Raw genomic sequence first — 20,099 nt, forward strand, 5'->3', positions numbered from 1 at the left:
GTCTGGGCTCGTACAATCCCCATCCGAGTGCGTTTGGAAGGCAACCGATTGATGTTTCTCTCTCGCATGGATGTTTCCCTCTCTCCCTTCCTTCCTCTTTCTGTAAAAAGCAGTGAAACCTCTGGTGAGAATTTAAAGAATAAAATAAAATATGTCCCCTATGTGCCATCTCCATCAGTCCTGCCATGGAAAAAGTCCAACTGTCTTCACCAGACCAAAACAAAGGCCAGTGCCCAGAGTTTGTTTCATATTACAGCTTAGTCCTTTGGAGACCACAGGCAGCTGCTAAGCGATCTCAGTCCCCATCTGGGTACTTTAGTTCTATTTGGGGCTGCACTGCTGTACCTAGGCTCTTTCATGGAGTTTGCATTTGGAGTTCTCAAGGCTGCTGGCCCGAGCAGCTGCTAGACTCACACGTGCAAACTCTTGGGGTTGGTGCATGTTCCCAGGTGAGAGAGAGACAAAATGTGTCCTTATTAACCTGGGTTATATTATCTCAGGCTTAGGACTGACCAGGCACTTTTTAAAACTAACTGATCAACTCCCTAAGCTTTCCTGGGCTTCTGATGGTCCCATCCTCTAGCTAATTGATCCCTTTCCCAGGTTAGATTGGCAGGCCTCTAAGGTCAAGTACCTTCCCTATTGTCAATGTGCTTACCTCCCCCTGATGCACTCCCACCCCCAATCAGTTATAGCAGTGCTCCTCCTGGGGAGATTTCCTGTCAGCTCTATCTTGGTGGTAGTTTTCTGGAGTATGTGAATGAGTCTGTAAATGCTACAGCTTCCTGGTGAAGCAAACAGGCTTATACTCCCTGGTTGATTATGATTATTAATGTCTTTGCTTCCTTCCTTTATTAATAACTAGCTAACTACCTACTATAACAATAGTAATCTTCAGAATTAAACTTGGGCTGAAGAGAGCACTTCATTTAATTGGTGTCGAATTTCTTGTCAATTGTTGCACTTATTTTGCAATACAGTAATAAGGCTACCTTTAATTTTTAATTTACCTATTTTTTGATTAAACTTTTCATGTTGAGATCATGGTAGATTCACATGCAGTAGAGATCCCTGCACCCTTTATTCAATTTTCTTCAATAATAACATTTGCAAAACCATAGTACAATATAGTACCACAACTAGTACATTGACATTGATATTGTGAAGATAGAGAACTTTCCATCACCATAAGGATCCCTTTTATACCCATTCCCACTTCATTTCCATCCCACCTCCTCCTTAACCTCCAACAACCACTAACTTGTTCTTCACTTGTGTACTTTTGTCATTTCATGACTGTTACATAACAGAATCACACAGTACTTAACATTTTGGGATTGGATTTTTTTCTCTCAGCAATATTTTCTGGAGCTTCATCCAGGTTGTTACATGAAATCATTAGTTTGTTCCTTTTAATTGCTGAGTAGTAGTCCACGGTATGGATATACCACACTTTGTTTGAAAGGCATGTAGGTTGTTTCCATTGTTGGGCTATTATGAATGAAACTGGTATAGATACATGCACAGTGTCTATAACATAATGTAACATAATCAATAACATAATGAAAATATGAGTCTTTAGTTCTCTGGGATAAATTCCCAGCCAGTACAGTTACTCAGTCACATAGTAGCTGGATAAAGATTTTTAAGAAACTGCTAAACTGTTTCCCAGTGTTTTTGCACATTTTCCATTCCCACCAGCAATGTTTGAGAGATCAGGTTCTCTACATCCTCACCAGCATTTGGAGTTCCTATTTTTTATTTAGACATTTTGATAGGTATGTAGTGATTTATTGTGGTTTAGGTTGTGTTTCCGTAATAGCTAATGATGTTAAACATCTTTTCATGAGTTTATTTGTCATCTGCATATGCTCTTCAGTGAAATGTCTTTGCCCATTTTCCAAATGGATTTTTTTAAATTGTTGGTTTTATTTTTAAAGATATAGTCTAAATACTAGTCCTTCTTTGATAGGCGATTTGCAAATGTTTCTTTGTGGTTTTTTCATCTTCTTAATAGAACCTTTTGCAGAGCAAAAGTTTGTAATTTTATAAAATCTTTTTTTTTCAATTTTGCCTCCTATAGATTGTGCTTTTGTTATTAAGTGTAAGAATTCTTTTTCTAACCATAGATCCCAGAAGTATTCTTTTATGTTTTTCTTCTAAAAGTTTTCCAGTCTATGTTTTTTTTTTTTAAGATTTTATTTATTTATTTACTTTTAGAAACAGGGGAAAGGCGGGGAAAGAGAGTGAGAGGAACATCAGTGTGTGAGAGATACATCTCTAACCAGTTGCCTCTTGCACAATCCCCAACTAAAGACCTGGCCCGCAACCCAGGCATGTGCCCTACTGGGAATCCAACCGGTGACATTTTGGTTCACAGGCCAGCACTCAATCCATTGAGACACACCAGCCAGGGCTCCAGTCTATGTTTTGATCCATTTTGAGTTAATTTTTATATAAGCTATGAAATTAGGTCAAGGGTCTTTTTTTTTTTTTTTTTTTTTTTTTGCCTAGCGATGCTCCAGCACCATTTGTCAGAAGGGCTATCTGTCCTCTTGTGAATTGCTTTTGTACTTTTGTCAAAAATCAGTCGAGCATATTTTTGTGGCTCTGTTTCTGGGTTTTCTATTAGCACAGCCTTTATTCCTGTCACTAAATAACAAGTCTTGAAATACAGTAGACTTATTCCTCTCTTTTTATTTTCAAAATTTGTTTTTGCTATTCTAGTTCCTTCGCCTTTAGTTATAAATTTTAGATTAGTCTTACCTATATCACAAAGAATTTTGCTGGGACTTTTATAGGATTTATTTTAAATCTGTATGTCAATTTAAGGAGAATTGATGTCTTCCAACTTATGGGCACATTATTTCTCAATATCTTCATGTTTTCTTTGATTTCTTTTATCAGCATTATTCACCATGCAAGTCCTACATATGTTTTGTTACATTCACAATAGTTCCCCCATTTTGCCAGTACATACATTCCAAGATACCAATTAGATTTCTGAAACTATGGATAGTTACCAAACCCTATATGTGTTATGTGTTTTTCTTATACTCACACCGTTTCCACTTAAAAAGGAAGCATTTAACGGCTTCTCTTTGGCATATCCGAATTTCCAGCATCACTACTCAAGTTTTGAGACTATTACAGTGTAAAATAAGGGTTACTGAACACAAGCACTGCAGTACTGTTGATCTTACAATTGAGACATTACTAAGTGAGTAACAGATGGGTAGTTTATACATAGTGTGGATACACTGGACAAGGGGGATGATTTGCATTCTGAACAGGTGTGAGATTTCATAATGTTACTCAAAACAGTATGCAATATAAAACTTAAGAATTTTTTCTGGAATTTTCCATTTAATACCTTCAAACCGGTTGATCATGAGACCTGAAACTATGGAGCAAAACCATGAACAAGGAGGGACTACTACTGTACACCTATTTCATTTCTTTTTAGCAATTGTAAACTCTGTCTACACACTCAACCTTAAAATAACATGGAATGCCTTTCAATTGTATTTACCAATCGTGAAAAAAAGAGCTTTAAAATTTTCTTTAATGTATATATTTTTAAAACTAAAGAGAACTTCAGGCATTTTTATCTTTTTTGGACATATTTTTACTTTTTTAGTGGTCTAGTAATCTCTAAAGATCTTTGCAAATACTTAAGTATTGAAGATATGTTTTACGTGGATTTGTAATTGAATACTACCAAATGTAAAAGTGTATTTACTATGGCAAGGATTGTAATGGTTGCATTACTACATATATCCTCCCAAACCCATGAGCTGAATACTATTTCCATTTTGGGGGGAATGAGGATTATCTTTTCCAAACTTTGTTGAAAAAACTGTCTTTTGTTTATGTTACCATTATACCTCTTTCCCCCGGACCCTCATCCATGGCTTTGGCAGTTACTTAGTGCATCAACAGTTTTCATCTATTGCCACCCATAAACAGTTAATTCTAACAGCCTTCTTAAGCTCTACATTTATATTGGTGAAAATAGAGGTTTGGCTACCTACCACCTCAAAAGCCAAACTTGTGAAGCAGGTGCTGGTGCAAAGGGAAAGAGGTTTATTCAGGTGCTGCCCAACCTGGGAGAATGGTGGAACTCATTTCAAAGATCATCTCCTTAGCAAGACCAAGACAAAAGCCAGTGTCCAGAGTTCCTGCTCCATTCCAAAGCACAGTTCTTTGAAGCCTACAGGCAGTTGCCAAGTGGTCACAGTCTCCATCCAGGTAGTGTAACTTGTTCCCACTGCTGTCAGTTTCAGACTCCCTCCTGGAGCTTGCAGTGGAGCCCACAAAGCCATGGGCCATGCAGCTGCTAGGGCTGCAAGGTCTCATGCTCCCAAGCAAGAGAATGAGCGAGCTCACCAGCAAATGCGTCACCAGGTTGGGTAGAGAAAGAGAGAAAGACAGAGAGGGGCTCCCTCCTGGAGGTGGTGGGCCATGTGGCCCATGGAGAGAACAGGTAAGTTTACCCTGAGAGTGCAGGTCTTGAGGTGGCGAGCCCACGGGCAAGATAGAGCAAGAGCACAGTTCTTTGTTCCCTTGGGATTATATTAACTTGAATGTGGGACGGACCCAGAGGTTTCTCAAAATGACCAATCAACTTCCCAAACTTTTTCACATGCTTTGGGTGGTCTTCCTCTCAACTAGTAACTTCTTTCTCCAACCTAGTCTGGCAGGCTTCTTTAATATAGCGCCTCCTGTACCGTTTTTACTTTTAAGGAGCCTGTGCCTGCCTTCCCCTGGTTCCACCCCTAGTCTGGCATAGGAATGGCAGGGAGGCCTTTTTCCTCTCCCCAGTTATCTTGCTTTTGCATGCTCAGTCCAAGAACCTCCCCTTGCTGCTATCCAGCCTATAAGGGAGACTCCTTGGGGAAATGTCCTGGCACCATGGACAGACTGTCTACCAGTAAGTGTCATGTTCTCTTTTCTATTGTGACATTGATCATTGACATAATTGTAGGGGCCCTTTTACGAGATGATAGGCTGCTTGTCATATAGTAACAGGGAATCTGTTGTGTAGAAAAGAATAATTTACAGTTTCCATATAACACTGAAGGCCAAAAGAACCTAATGCTGAATTGTAATTTGAACAGTTGGAGAAAATATTTTAATCTTATTTTTCATTGCATATTTTGCTGTATATTTCCTTTTTTATTGTTTATAAAAAATGTCTTAATCATTTTGTTTATGCTCAGTCCAAGTTTTTTGTTAGCTACTAGTTTATTATGTATTAATTATTTTAGTTTGAAAATTTTGTTATGTCTTTATGAATTAAGTTTTTCATTGAGATATAATTTATATACAGTGAAATTTACTCTTTTTTAAAAAAGATTTTATTTATTTTTAGGGAGACGGGAAGGGAGGGTGAAAGAGAGGGAGAGAAACATCGATGTGCAAAAGGTACATCCATCTGATGCCTCCCTTGTGCTCCCAACTGGGGACCTGGCCCACAACCCAAGCATGTGCCCAGACTGGAAATCGAACCAGCGACCTTTTAGTTCACAGGCTGGTACTCAATCCACTGAGCCACGTCAGCCAGGGTGAAATGTACTCTTTTTTGGTATAAAGTTTCATGAGTTTGGTGAGTGTATATGGTTGTATGGCCACAACTGCAAACATATAGAACAGTTCCATCACCCCTCCTCCCCAAACTTCTTTGTAGTCCTCCTCCTAATCTATGACAATTACTGATCAGTTCTGTGTTCCTATTGTTTTGCCTTTATAAGAATTTCATGTGTATGGAATTATTACAGCTTTTGAGCTGGCTTCCTTAGCTAAGTGTGATGCTTTTGAGATTCATCCATGTTGCTGCATGTTTCTTTTTGTTGTTGACTAATATTCCATTGTGTGAATGTGACACAATTTATTTTGTACTTTCTTTTTCCAGTTGAACAACATTTGGGCTGTCTGCAGTTTTTAAGAGTTTTGGGTGAAGTTACTATATAGATTCACATACAGGTTTTTATGTGAATATAAGTTTTCATTTCACTTGATTTGATATCTAGGAGTAGAATTGCTTAATATGTTTAACTTAAGAAAATGCCAAACTCTTTTGTGCATGTTTGTACCAATTTGCATTCCCAGCAATAATGACTGAGACTTCCTATTGTCTGCATACTTGCCACTATTGTCAGTTTTTTAAAAAAGTAATTCTGATATATGTTTAGTGATATATCATAATTTAATTTTCATTTCTCTAATGATTAATATTATTGAGCATATTTTCATGTGCCTATTTGCCCTCCTTGTTTCCTTGTGAAGTTTCAGTTCAAATTATCTCCCATTCTTAAAATTGAGTTATTGTCTAATTACTATTGAGTTATACAAATATTTAAAAATATATATATCATACTCGTTTAAGTCCTTTATTAGGTAAATGATTTACACGTGTTTTGTCCAAGAATGTGTCATGGTTTTTTTTTCTCTTAACAGTGTACTTTGAAGGGTAGAAGTTTTTTTAGTTTGTTAGTTCCATTTATCATTTTTTCTTTATGAATCATGCTTTTGGTATTACAGCTAAGAAATCTTTGCCTAATGTAAGGCCACAAAGATTTTTTTACAACTTTTCTTCTAGAACTTTTAGGGCTATTATTCATTTTAGCTAATTTTTGTATATGGTGCAAGGTATGAAGGTATAAACCCAGGTTGGGTTTTTTTTTTTTTTTTTTGCACATGGGAGTCCAGTTGTTCTGGCACCATTTTTTAAAAAAGAGAATGTCTTAGCTTCCAGCAAAGATGGAGGTGTAGGTAGATATACTTTGCCTCCTCACATACCAAAAGAAGGACAACAATAAATTTAAAAACAAAAAATAACTAGAACTAGCAGAAAACCAAACTGTATGGAAGTCCAACAACCAAGGAGTTAAGAAACATTCTTTCAAACTGGTAAGAGGGGAAGACATCAGCAGCTGGGTCGGAGAAGAAGTGGGGCATGGTGCAGGCTGGAGGAACAGGTGGTCAAAGTGGGGACTGGCGCTACGGGCAATCCCACATTTGCATGCGGGTGAACCAAGAGGAACAACTGGCCAGCAATATAGACTGTGCAACCCAAGATTCTAGCTCAGGGAAATAAAGCCTCAGAACCACTGACTGTAAAAATCTCTGAGGGTTACAGTGGTGGGAAAAACTCCCAGCCCTACAGGAGAAGTCATTGGAGAGACCCACAGGGTCCCAGAATGTACACCTGGGAATCAGCACCAGAAGGGCCCAATTTACTTGTGAGTAGCAGAGGAAGTGACTGAAAGCCAGCCAAGAGCCGAACAAGCGGCATTGTTCCCTGTCTGACCCCTCCCCTACAGACAGCACCACAACACAGCAATGTGGGCTGCCCTGCCCTCCTGAATACCTAAGGCTCCGCCCCTTACTACATCAGAGGCCCACTGAGACAAAAAAAAAAATATGGTCCAAATGAAAGAACAGATCACAGCTCCAGGAAAAATACAACTAAGCAATGAAGAGTAAGCCAACGTGTCAGATGCACAGTTCAAAACAATGGTAATCAGAATGCTCACAGAATTGGTTGAATATGGTCGCAAAATAAAGGAAAAAAATGAAGGCTACAAAAAGTGAAATAAAGGAAAACATGCAGGGAACCAACAGTGAAGGGAAGAAGACTGGGACTCAAGTCAGTGGTTTGGACCAGAAGGAAGGAAGAAATAAAACATTCAACCAGAACAGAATGAAGAAACAAGAATTCAAGAAAATGAGGAGAGGCTTAGGAACCTCTGGGACATCTTTAAACGTTCCAACATGCGAATCATAGGGGTGCCAGAAGGAGAAGAACAAGAGCAAGAAGTTGAAAACTTATTTGAACAAATAATGAAGTAGAACTTCCCCAATCTGGCGAAGGAAACAGACTTCCAGGAAGTCCAGGAAGCCCAGAGAGTCCCAAAGAAATTGGACCCAAAGAGGAACACACCAAGGCACATCATCATTAAGGTACCCAAGATTAAAGATAAAGAGAGAAACTTAAAAGCAGCAAGACGAAAGGACACAGTTATCTACAAAGGAGATCCCATAAGACTGTCAGCTGATTTCTCGAAAGAAAACTTGCAGGCAACAAGGGGCTGGAAAGAAATACTTGAAGTCATGAAAGGCAAGGACCTACATCCAAGATTACTCTCTCCAGCAAAGCTGTCATTTAGAATGCAAGGGCAGATAAAGTGTTTCCTAGACAAGGTCAAGTTAAAGGAGTTCATCATCCCCAAGCCCTTATTATGTGAAATGTTAAAGGGACTTATCTAAGGAATAGAAGACGATCAAAAACTATGAACTGTGAAATGACAACAAACACAACTATCAACAACCAAACCTAAAAAACAGAAACGAAAACTAAGCAAACAACTAGAACATGAACAGAAGCACAGAAATGGACATTACATGGAGGTTTTTCAGTGGGAAGGTAGAGGAGAAGAATGCGGGGTCAGGTACAAGGATAAGAAGCATAATTGGTGGGCATAAAATAGATGGGGGGGGTTAATAATAGTATAGGAAACAGAGAAGCCAAAGAAATTATATTTACAACCCATGGACGTGAACTAAGGGGGTGGGAGAATGCAGGAGTGGGGAAGGGTGTAGGGCAGAGGAGGGAGAAAGGGGAGAAACAATTGGGAAAACTGTAATAGCATAGTCAAAAAATATACTTAAAGAAAAAAAGAGAAATGTGGTGCCAGATAATTTAGGGTTCTTGTGGCTTACTGTAAGGACATTCTTTGAAGGGTTTTTGTATAAGAGGGACATGATTTCTCTTTGTACTAAAAGATTTGCTAAATATTAAAAGCAGACTAAAGATTGGCAAGGCAGAAACAAGACTAGTTAAGAAACTACTACATTAATTCAGGAAAAAGATCATGGCAGAATGTTAGTGGTAGAAGAGGTAAAATGTGGTCAAATTCTGGATCTACCTTGAAGGTAGAACCAGTAGAATTTGCTGAAGGCTCAATGTGGGATGTGAGGAGAAATGGAGAGTTGTTTCAAAGTTTTTGGTTTGAGCTATAAGGAGGAGGGAGCTTCCATTTACTGGACCTGGGAAGACTGTAGAAGGAATAGGATTGGGGAAGATCAGATACTCTCTTTGGAACACATTAGTTAAACTGCAGATACCTATTAGATACTTAAGTGAATGCACTGGACAGTTAGACAAACAAGTTGAGAGTGCAGAGATATCTGGATTGAAGAAAGTAATTCTGAAGCCATAGATATATGGCTAGTACTTAATACTGTGGGATGAGATGAAACCAACCTGGGGCTGATGGTATTCAGAAAAGAGAAGGGATCACAGAACTGAGCCCTAGGGGACTCTAACATTTAAAGGTTGGAGAACTGAGGAGCAATCAGTCCTAATGACTGAAAAGGAGGGTGAAGGAAATCCAGGAAATTGTGGAGTTCTGGAAGAAAGGTTTAAAAAAAAGTCTTTTAGGGAGGAAAGAATATGCCAGTTCCATACCTTTAAATATCATGTGTGGCTGCTATCAGAACACAACAGCATTATGTAGTTGTGACAAGACCTTACTGCTCACAAAGCTGAAAATATTTACTATCTGACCCTTTAAATGTTTGCTAGCCATTGATCTAGAAGAATGAGAGGGTGAATGCATGAGGAAAATGCAGTACAATTTTTAGGCAGCCTCTTGACTTTAGTGATTGTGACGTTAAAGTGAAACCACTCAGCATCATTTTCCTCCCTCATATTTAGTGAGGGTCTACAAATAGAGTCCAGGGACAGTTTAAGGGTGTGGGGTTGTGCCAGGGCGGAATAATGGAGCAAGAGAAAAAACTGAGACATGTAAGAAAATAATTATATATGTTACAATATGGATTTAAATATGTGCAATACAGGAAAAGAGGGCATGATTTATAAGAGGGAATGGAAAAGCTAATAGGATCTACAGATTAGGTCAAAGAATTGTGAGACTTGGAGTACCTGAGGGAGTAAACAGGCAGGTAAGGAGGTGTGGTCAGAGTGAAATGCCTGAAACTAAGATTAGGAGGCATTGTACTTGTTGGGTAAAGACAAGGTCAAGGTACGCATTACAAGGAGAGGCTAAAGTACAATAGAGAACACAAGATATTTTTGAATAAAAGGTCTTAAAGATATTTTTAGAAAAAAAAAAAAAACCAACTGAAAGGCAGGGTACTGAAAGGATAATCTATGGAGATACTAAAAATTACCCAGAATTACAACAGGTCTAATGTTAAATAATCACAGATGGCGGGTGGCAACAGCATCAAGCATAGGGGGAGGTAGGGTTTCAGAGATGACTCGGAACAAAGAAAGGTGGTAAGTGTATAGTGTAATAGCTACGTGAGAGTCAAAATTGGGAATATGGGAGAGAAGAATGACCTGGAAGTAGCAATAAGAAGTAAAGTCATCAACTACTGTGCCTCCAGGAAAAAAAGTAATGTGATCCAGAGCAGTTAAGTGGTGGTGGTGGTGGAGGGTGGGGTGCGGTTCAACATGGTGCAAATGCAATTTAACAGAAAAGGACATTCTCTTATTTACTTAATTTTAAATGTATTTCATTGATTATGCTATTACAGTTGTCCCATTTTTTTTCCCTTTCTCCCTCTCTACCCTGCGTCCCCCTTAGTTCATGCATATGGGTCATACATACCAGTTCTTTGGTTTCTACATTTCTTATACTATTCTTAACCTCCCCCTGTCTATTTTGTACTTACCATTTATGCTTCTTATTCTCTATACCTTTCCCCCACACTCACCCCCTCCCCCATGTTGCTGATACCCCCTATGTGATCTCCATTTCTGTGATTCTGTTCTGTTCCAGTCGTTTGCTTATTTTGTGTTTTGTTTTATTTTATTTAGGTTCGGTTGTTGATAGTTGTGAGTTTGTTGTCATTTCACAGTTCATAGTTTTTGATCGTCTTCTATTCCTTAGATAAGTCCCTTTAACATTTCACATAATAAGGGCTTGGGGATGATGAACTCCTTTAACTTGACCTTGTCTAGGAAACACTTTATCTGCCCTTGCATTCTAAATGACAGCTTTGCTGGAGAGAGTAATCTTGGATGTAGGTCCTTGCCTTTCATGACTTCAAGTATTTCTTTCCAGCCCCTTGTTGCCTGCAAGTTTTCTTTCGAGAAATCAGCTGACAGTCTTATGGGATCTCCTTTGTAGATAACTGTGTCCTTTCGTCTTGCTGCTTTTAAGTTTCTCTCTTTATCTTTAATCTTGGGTACCTTAATGATGATGTGCCTTGGTGTGTTCCTCTTTGGGTCCAATTTCTTTGGGACTCTCTGGGCTTCCTGGACTTCCTGGAAGTCTGTTTCCTTCGCCAGATTGGGGAAGTTCTACTTCATTATTTGTTCAAATAAGTTTTCAACTTCTTGCTCTTGTTCTTCTCCTTCTGGCACCCCTATGATTCGCATGTTGGAACGTTTAAAGATGTCCCAGAGGTTCCTAAGCCTCTCCTCATTTTCTTGAATTCTTGTTTCTTCATTCTGTTCTGGTTGAATGTTTTATTTCTTCCTTCCTTCTGGTCCAAACCACTGACTTGAGTCCCAGTCTTCTTCCCTTCACTGTTGGTTCCCTGCATGTTTTCCTTTATTTCACTTTTTATAGCCTTCATTTTTTCCTCTATTTTGCGACCATATTCAACCAATTCTGTGAGCATTCTGATTACCATTGTTTTGAACTGTGCATCTGACACGTTGGCTTACTCTTCATTGCTTAGTTGTATTTTTCCTGGAGCTGTGATCTGTTCTTTCATTTGGACCATATTTTTTTTTTGTCTCAGTGGGCCTCTGATGTAGTAAGGGGTGGAGCCTTAGGTATTCAGGAGGGCAGGGCAGCCCACATTGCTGTGTTGTGGTGCTGTCTGTAGGGGAGGGGTCAGACAGGGAACAATGCCTCTGGCTTGCTGTGCTCTAGCACCACTTTCCAAGGAACTCTCCTGTGAGACTGGGAGTTACTCCAGCTGTGGCAACCCCTGCAGTATTTTACAGCTAGAGGTTTTGAGTGTTTAGTTTCTCATTCAGCCAGCCTGGCCTTGCCGGCATGTTCCTCCGTATTGCCTGCATCGTCTTCGTTCGGCTGCCTGTCTCCAGTCTCTGTCCCTCTTACCAGTCTGGATGGATGTTTCTTTAACTCCTTGGTTATCGGAGTTCCGTGCAGTTTGATTTTCTGCCACTTCTGGTTGTTTATTGTTTTTACATTGGTTGTTAAACCTTTTGGTTGTGCGAGAAAGCGAAGAGTTTTACGCACATCTCCATCTTGGCCGAAACCCCTGATAAATTTCTCTGGCATTGCATTTCTCTTTGGCCACTCTGCCTCTCCCTCTCTCTTCTCCATCTGCTAGGTCTTCTTGCTATTCCTCACATACAACAGCACTCACCTGCTTCAGGATCTGTGCCATTCTTACTTCTCTCTGCCTGGAATGCTTTTCCTCCAGACATCCTTTTCACCAGCTTTGTACCTTTAACCCCTCGGGTCTTTTCAGTTAGACTTCCCTAATCACCCTGTTCAAAATGGCACCCCTCACTCATGCCGTCTCCATATTTTCTATCCTTTCCTTCCTTCTTTTTTTAATTGCACTTATTATTCTCTATTATCATATCATAGCATATGCTTCTCTTTGATTTTTTGCCTCTCTTTCCCTAACTGGAGGGGAAGCTCCATAATGGCATGATGCTTTTCTATTTTGTTATTTGTTCCCAGTGCCCAGAAAAGTTTCCTGGAACATAGTAAGTATTCAATACATATCTTTTGAATAAATGCATTTGTATAGATATTTGAAAGAGATATATTTTTCTAATTTAGTCTTTGTTAAATTCACTTAAGTGATAATATTAATGTATGTCAAGAAGAAAAGGAAACATTTATTCTACTCCCCCCAGTATCAGACTTTGTATATGCTCCCTCATATACATAAATCATTTTTACTATAACCATGGTGTCAAAAGTCTTATATGCTTCTTTTGCCACTTAATATCACAGCCCATCAGTTCTCTTTATTTTCATAATTATTACTTACAGTTTTAGTAGTCATATTCTCCATAGTCATTATTTCATATAGACTCTTAGTATATGCAACTTTTTTCTTCCTTTGAAAACTTACCTCACATAAAATGAAAATGGAAATTTATCTGACATGTTGTATATTCTCACTTTTGAAAGTAGAATGATACCTTTTATACTATAGCATGTTGCCGGTATTATAATATTAACTATATTCTGTCTAAAAAAATTTTTTTTTAAGTTTTTTAAAAAGTTTCTAAAAAAAGTTTTTAGTGCTCTTATCACTGTGGAAGAATTCAAGTCTATGGAATCGGTGGAAACTCCAACAGTAATGGGAATTACCACTGTATTTGTGTTTAATAATCATGTAAAAATTACCCAGATTAATTATACACTTGACTAAAGGTTCAGGTGATTAGGTAGAAAATCCTTGAGGGATCTAAGGTCCTCATAGAAACCTTAAACTCAGTATTTCCAAAATTGCATCAAACCTGTGCTGATTTATCTCTCTCTCTCTTTTTTTTCTGCTGCATAGTAACATCTTTCAAGTTACTTTAAGACACTCAAAGGCACCTATGGCCTCACTATAAGGTAGAGTGCATGCCCAGCCCCCTGTTGCCTACTTTGGCTTCATGTCATGTGCTGTTCTCCTTGTGCTTGATCCCTAAAGTCTTCTTAGGCTTAAGGGATAATGAGCTCACTGCAGTTTTCCAACCATACCAAGTATACTTTTTTTGCATACATTGATTTCCCTACTTTCTTTTCTCATTTGCTAGAAAAACTTTTATTTCTCCTTTAAGTCTCAGCTCAAGTCTTTTGTTGGTAGTGCTTTCTCTGACCATGAAGGTTTCATTACACCCCAAGCTACTGCTGCATCCTGCCCATAAGTTGTATTTATGTTTTATGTATTTATGTATTTACTTCTGTACTAAAATTTCAATTGCAAGAATTTTAACTTATTTACCTTTGATCCTCAATGGCTGGCATCTGTCATTCTGTCCTAAAAATATAAGGCCTTTTAGTAAATATTGCGTATATTTGTAGAATAAATGAATAGCAGTGTGTATTGATAGACTTCACACTAATTTCTCAGTATTTTTTTCTCAACTGTTCCTTGTCAATGTTAGGACCTTTTAATGAGTTTCTTCTGCCTTCTCCTTTTTCAGCTCCTGTCCCATTTGCTTTTCCTGGGTTAAATAAATCACTTCTCAAATATGATTGGCTTTTAAAAAAAAATCCTCATGCAAGGACATTTTCATTTGCTGTTTTAGATTGAGAGAGAGAGAAAGAGTGGGGAGAGAGAAACATCGATGGGAGAGAAGCATCAGTCTGTTGCCTCTACATGCACCCAGACTGGGGATCCACACTGGGACTGGAATCATAGGCATCTGGACTGAGGGGGCCGTACACACCGACATCCAAGCTGGGGATGAACCTGTAATCTAGGTATGTGCCCTGACTGGGAATCAAACCCGTTACCTTTTAGTTCTGGGTGGACGCTCCAACCGCTGAGCCACACCAGCCAGGGCACGATTGGCGTTTTCTTATCACCTAGTCTGCATGGAACATGCTCTTTCTCCCGGGAATTCTAGCCATCTACTTTTCATTTAAATAAGCCTTGAGATTTAGTTCCAAGAAGTCTTTCCACATCAGGCAGGTGCAATTTTGTTGTCTTCCTTAATCTGCCTTGTCTGTACATGTAGTTTTCATGACTCATTCTTCATTCTCTATCCTATCACATGCTTTTTCCTCACTGCTTTTTCCTCATTGGTGTACAGTCATAAAATCTGTGTTGAAAGACACCTTAGAAACATGATTTTTTGTTTCCCACTCAGTGCAGGAATCAACTCTACAGTGTGCCCAGTTGACAATTACTGTGTCAACTGTTTGAACACCCCTTACCCCTGACCAGCAGCTGAATCATTCAGAGGGCAACCTATTCCGCTCTTGTTAGTTCTAGCCTTTAATTTCTCTTCATTGTGTCAAATCTGGGCTATTTGGGGGTCCTAGTTTTTCCCTTGAGAGATTCATTTCCATAAGACTGACTCTGGATGTTTGAGTACACTTTGCTGTCCCTTGATGGTGCAATAGACTAGCAATGTCGGGAAGGTAGAATCCCTTAACTCATACATTAATAGAATGTAATTTTTAGAAGGCTTCAAAATTTAACGTGTAAGATGTAAAATCATAAAACAACATGGAAAACATTTAGATCAGGGGTGTCAAACGCACTTTCACCAGGGGGCCACATCAGCCTTGCAGTTGCCTTCAAAGGGCCAAAATATTTTTAGGACTGTTTAAAGGCCGGAACTAGTTAACTGTTAAGGAGTTGAAATTACATTCAGCCCTTTGAAGGCAACCACGAGGCTGATGTGGCCCCCGGTGAAAATGAGTTTGACACCCCTGATGTAGATGCATTTTTAAACCTCTGTGTGTGGAAAGATTTTCTGTACATTAAGAAAGAAACCATAAAGGAAAAGATTGATGGATTGGACTCTGAAAATTGAAAAGATCAGTGACAAAACAGAAAAGATTTGCAATACCCATGACAAACTTAGAGGTATATCCAACAGTTCTTAGAGAAACTAAAAATACCCTGATAGGCAAGTGGGGGAAAACATGAACTGGTTATTTATGAAAACATACTAGATACTTTTTAGGCCAGTAACCTGAATAAAATTTTCAAAATACCAGAAGGCAAATTAACTTGTCAGTTTTTACCTATTGAATTGACAAACACTTAAAAATTGTTAATACCCTGTATTAATGACTATATAATGAAATGGACACTTTTTTTATATACTAATTTTGGAAAAGTAAGCAGGTACATACACCCTTTGTGAGGGGCGGTTTGGCAATATGTTTATATCTTTCATCAGTATCACATTCTCAGAATTTATCATGAGGAAATTAACATGCACAAAATAACTGATGCTTTATACAGGTGTGTTCCTTTGGATCCTCTGAGAAGTAGATGCTAAATAGTTGGAAGTGTAAGATAGAGATTGATTCAGGTTGGAAGATGGGAGGAGAGGTGATGCTTCTGAAAGAGAAAGGGGGAGGAAGCAGAACTGAAGAGGAAAAGCCTCCAGGCTTCATGCAGATTTTGACCTGCTGTGAAAGGAAATGTTAGGAAGCAGAATTGGACAGAGAAAGCCTCCTGAGTTCTTGCTTACCTAAAGCCTGAGCCAACACGGTGGAGAGCTTTGACTGCCTGTTAGTTTTGCCTCCTAAGGGCAGAAGGGGCCAGGCCCTGACACCCTTATTGTGCTGGGTCCTTGGATAGGAGCTGCCTGGGAAGAAGGTGGTCTTGTGTGAGTACTGTGCAGACCCAGAAGGCTCTGCAGCTGAAGGCTGTCAGCTAACTGCATTCCTCCTAGCCAAAGGTCAAGGGTCTTGCTAGAAGGTAGATCTGAGTGGAGGACCTCTTTGTGACAACAGGGACATTTAGTGTGGTGTTATTAAAACAACACAATTAGAAACATTTTTTTCCTATAATAAACATGAAATACTCCTAATTCTGGGGGGAGTGTAATTTCAAAATAAGATTGCATTTGTATTTTAAGCAGCAGTGTAACACTGTAAGCTTTTGTTAAGCTTGAAACTACAAACTCTTTTATGTGAACAACCATCAAGAATTTTCTTGTCTTGATATTTTGAGGCTGAATATTGGACTTTTTATTTATCATTCAGCTTTTGTATTTATTGGAGATGATGGTAAAATTGATGTATTAATGGGACTTGGACTACCCTACATTGCCCTAGGCTGAGACTGCCCTGTGGAAAATCCAGTCAGGGCATGCACACAAGAGGCCACTGTGTCACTTTGCCTTGTATTTCCAAGTCTTCTGATTTTAATTGATTCTTTTTTCCTGGGTTGCAATTAGCGTCCACTTCTAGAATCATCCTCAGCATAATTTAAAGAAGGTAATATTACTACTTATTTTTAGGAAAATTTTAGATCAGCACTGTTAACTTAATTTTAAAGTTTCCTTAACCTGAAGATTTAATCAAATGGTTTTTAAAGAATGAGCCTGTGGAATCTTTCAAATTATTGTTTTAAGCCAAAAAAACCCTGCCCTCTCAAAAACCATTAAATAGGCCCATATTTGCTTCTATTTCTTGGATTAACTTCATAAAAATAAAAATTGTGTGAAAGTGAAGTTAAAATGAAGATATTTTTAAAGTCAAGTTAGAATTCTTAGAATTATGTTCCTCTAAGGTTCATTGTCGTACCTTGAGCCTATAAGGCAGTTTCTGGGGAAGGTTTCCAAGTAGCGTAAGGAAAGTTATCTAAGGTTCTGTTGTGAAAGGATCACCAACTGTTTTCCTATTAATTGGCTGGTAGGAAAAAGGTCGTCTAATACATGTCTCCCAAAGGACCTCAGGACAAATTCTGTGCCACCTCTGTTGTATTACCATACTCTCCAAACTGAAATTTTGAAGAAGGTAGAAAACCTGATTTTTCTCCAGCTACCCTGGAATGTTATGGCACTTTTTTCTATGATACAATAATACTACAACTTTAGGAAATAAATACATTTGTATTAGACTTTGCCAGGAGTTAAAGCACTGTTTAATATTTTTTTCCTTTTAGGTAGTAAGTATATATAGATTTAAATATATGTATGTTTCTATATGTATGGTATACATATGTATTTAAGATAAAAATACAGAAAAGGCAAGCTATGTGACTGTGTAGTCAAGTGTAGGTAGTGATTTTTGTTAGTGTTCTTTGTGCCTTGGAATTAGATTATGATTGCTTGTTAGGAGCTTGTGTTTCTATGAGATAAGTTTTTAAGGTCAAGTGTCATATCTTACTCCTCCTGAGACCCTAGTATCCAGCATAGTGATTTGCACACAGTGAGTAGGTGGTCAGTGGTAGATCAGACTGCAATTCCACTTCCAAGTTTGTTTTTTTTTTAATTCAGGGTTCACCACTAGAGGGACTAGGTCACCTCTTGTCTCTTACTACTTCATGTTAAATAATGTCCTGTTAATTTATTAAAAATTGTTTTCATTCTAAAACTTGTTTTGGAAATTTAATTAGTCAGTTAGTACCAGTGGAAAATATTAAAAACAACTATTTATAATACTTCTATGTGACTGATTCTTACTTCCTGATCAAAACATTTATCCACAGAGATTTTAAGTAGGCTTTTTGGCATGTATTTAAAAACACAGGAAATTAATAAACAAAAGCAGATATTTGCTAAGAACTTACATAATGACAGAAATGTAACCCAGGTTTTATTAGTCCAAGTTTAATGACAAATGATTACAAAACCTATCTTTATTTTTTCTGAGTAAATTTTACTTATATTGCTGCTCTTTACTGAGCAGCATTTCACAAAAATCTAGTCATATGCTATCTACTATATTAACAACTTATGCTATCTACTATATTAAAAACTGCCAACTACTTTCTTACTATAATTTTTAAAAGTTTAAGTTTAGTTGAAGTTCTACAGTTCATACATGGAAATAATACAGCCTTCAGTGAATTAGATGTGTGGCACCTACTTCCACCACTGATGTGAGTAAATAACATGTTACATGAGAAAGTAAAACTGAGCATGGAACCTTTTCTAATGGTAAGGCTCTGCACAGGGCCCCTACACAGATACTTTCCAGGGCACTTTGCTTTAACCACAAGCCAGACTCTTCAGGTAGACATTTCAAAGTTCCTCAGTAAGCTCCTGATCTGTGGTGTCCCTGATCTGTTTCTCAACTTCCTTCTTAACTTGGCAGCAGGAGACCAATGAACACTTCTTTTTCTTACCAAATTCTTATAACCAGTATTTACTTTCTCTACAAATGAACTTCTGCCTCCCTTCTGGTGCTCATGGGTGTTTTCTACCTTAGGAACGACCTCATCTGATGCTTTATCACCTTTCTCACTCATTCAGTATCATTCTCTTCTTAGAAACTGCTCTGGCCTTTAATTATCTCCTTTTTCTCCTAATCTCCATAACAACCACTGCTCTGTTCTAGTCACTCTCACCTTTCTGTTCTGGCACAGGAGAGGGATATGATCTGCTTATGCACCACACAGTGACTAGAGTGAAGGGGCCTATTACAAAGTCAGGGCACTGGCTAGAGGGAGTAAGGTGAAGCATATGTATAGTGAAAAACAAAACCTTAGGCCAATCTGGTGTGCTTTCTATCGTTATGTACTTCTTACTTTTTAATTGTGTACTTTTATATAGGGGCATCTTCCAAATGATAAGCATCTCATGTTGCAACAGTGTGTTCAGTCAGCTACTCAGGATTTGGAAACACTGTATGTGTAGTGGTTACTTAACAAGGCTAGATTACCCAGATGTACCAGAGGAAGGTTGTTGTTAGCATTCTGTAAAATCCAGTCATGAGGTACCTGTGTGTCTGCTTGGGATTGCATTCATACTGCAGGGGCAGGGGATGGAATCTGGGGGAGTGAGGTGCAGAAACACCACTCCCTTACTGAGGTGGTAAGGTACTTCCTTTTATCATTGTAACATAGGTCATTGTAATCAAAGACCCGGGAACTGCTTAAATAAAGATGGAACAGCCATATATACTTTAGTATATGGAACAGAATGCTATACTATAGACACAGTGAAGTATATCTGGGTACTGGTGAAACAGTCTCCAAGATAGATTAAGAAAAAACAAAGCAAAACAAAACCCAACAGCAAACAAACAAAAAAACTATACAGATTAATAGGCTATTCCCATAAACAAAGGAGACCTGCATATCTGTTTGTTTCTGCATGTATGGTCTGTCCCTATAAGGGGACATGAGTCTGGTGGCCTCTCAGGAGCAGAACTGCTGAGGTAATAGGGAATCAAAGGTCGAAGGGAACTTATTTTGCACTATATTCTCATTGGCCCTGTTTGCATGTTTCCTGACCACATCCACATTAATACTACTTTTTAAAAGTGTACACATTTCCTCAGTGTCTTGTGCTGGAGTCAGAAGTAGTAGTGCCTTCTGAGGCACATTAGAGATTCACACAGTTTCTCTCACACCTCTCTTCCCCCATTCCTGATTGTTGCAAACACTGTGAATATGTATTTCGTTTACAACTTGGGACAGCAGAAGGAAGAGCTTTGCAG

The 20,099-nt window shown here is 38.5% G+C and overlaps 1 protein-coding gene across 12 annotated transcripts in view; it reads left to right on the top strand.

Annotated features, from left to right (window-relative positions):
* Positions 1-20,099, top strand: part of SEPTIN10 (septin 10) — a 74,058-nt gene that overhangs the window by 1,304 nt on the left and 52,655 nt on the right. For 4 of the 12 annotated variants that reach the window (XM_045189139.2, XM_045189142.2, XM_045189141.2 and 1 more), the window contains exons 2-3: positions 13,537-13,592; positions 14,273-14,447. The exons of 7 other annotated variants lie outside the window; for them this stretch is intronic. The gene's annotated coding sequence lies outside the window, so the exon portion shown is untranslated. The remainder of the gene's footprint in view (positions 1-13,536; positions 13,593-14,272; positions 14,448-20,099) is intronic. One more of the 12 variants, XM_045189140.2, reaches the window with a different exon arrangement.

Source organism: Desmodus rotundus, chromosome 3, assembly GCF_022682495.2.
Source record: "Desmodus rotundus isolate HL8 chromosome 3, HLdesRot8A.1, whole genome shotgun sequence".
Classification (NCBI taxonomy): domain Eukaryota; kingdom Metazoa; phylum Chordata; class Mammalia; order Chiroptera; family Phyllostomidae; genus Desmodus; species Desmodus rotundus.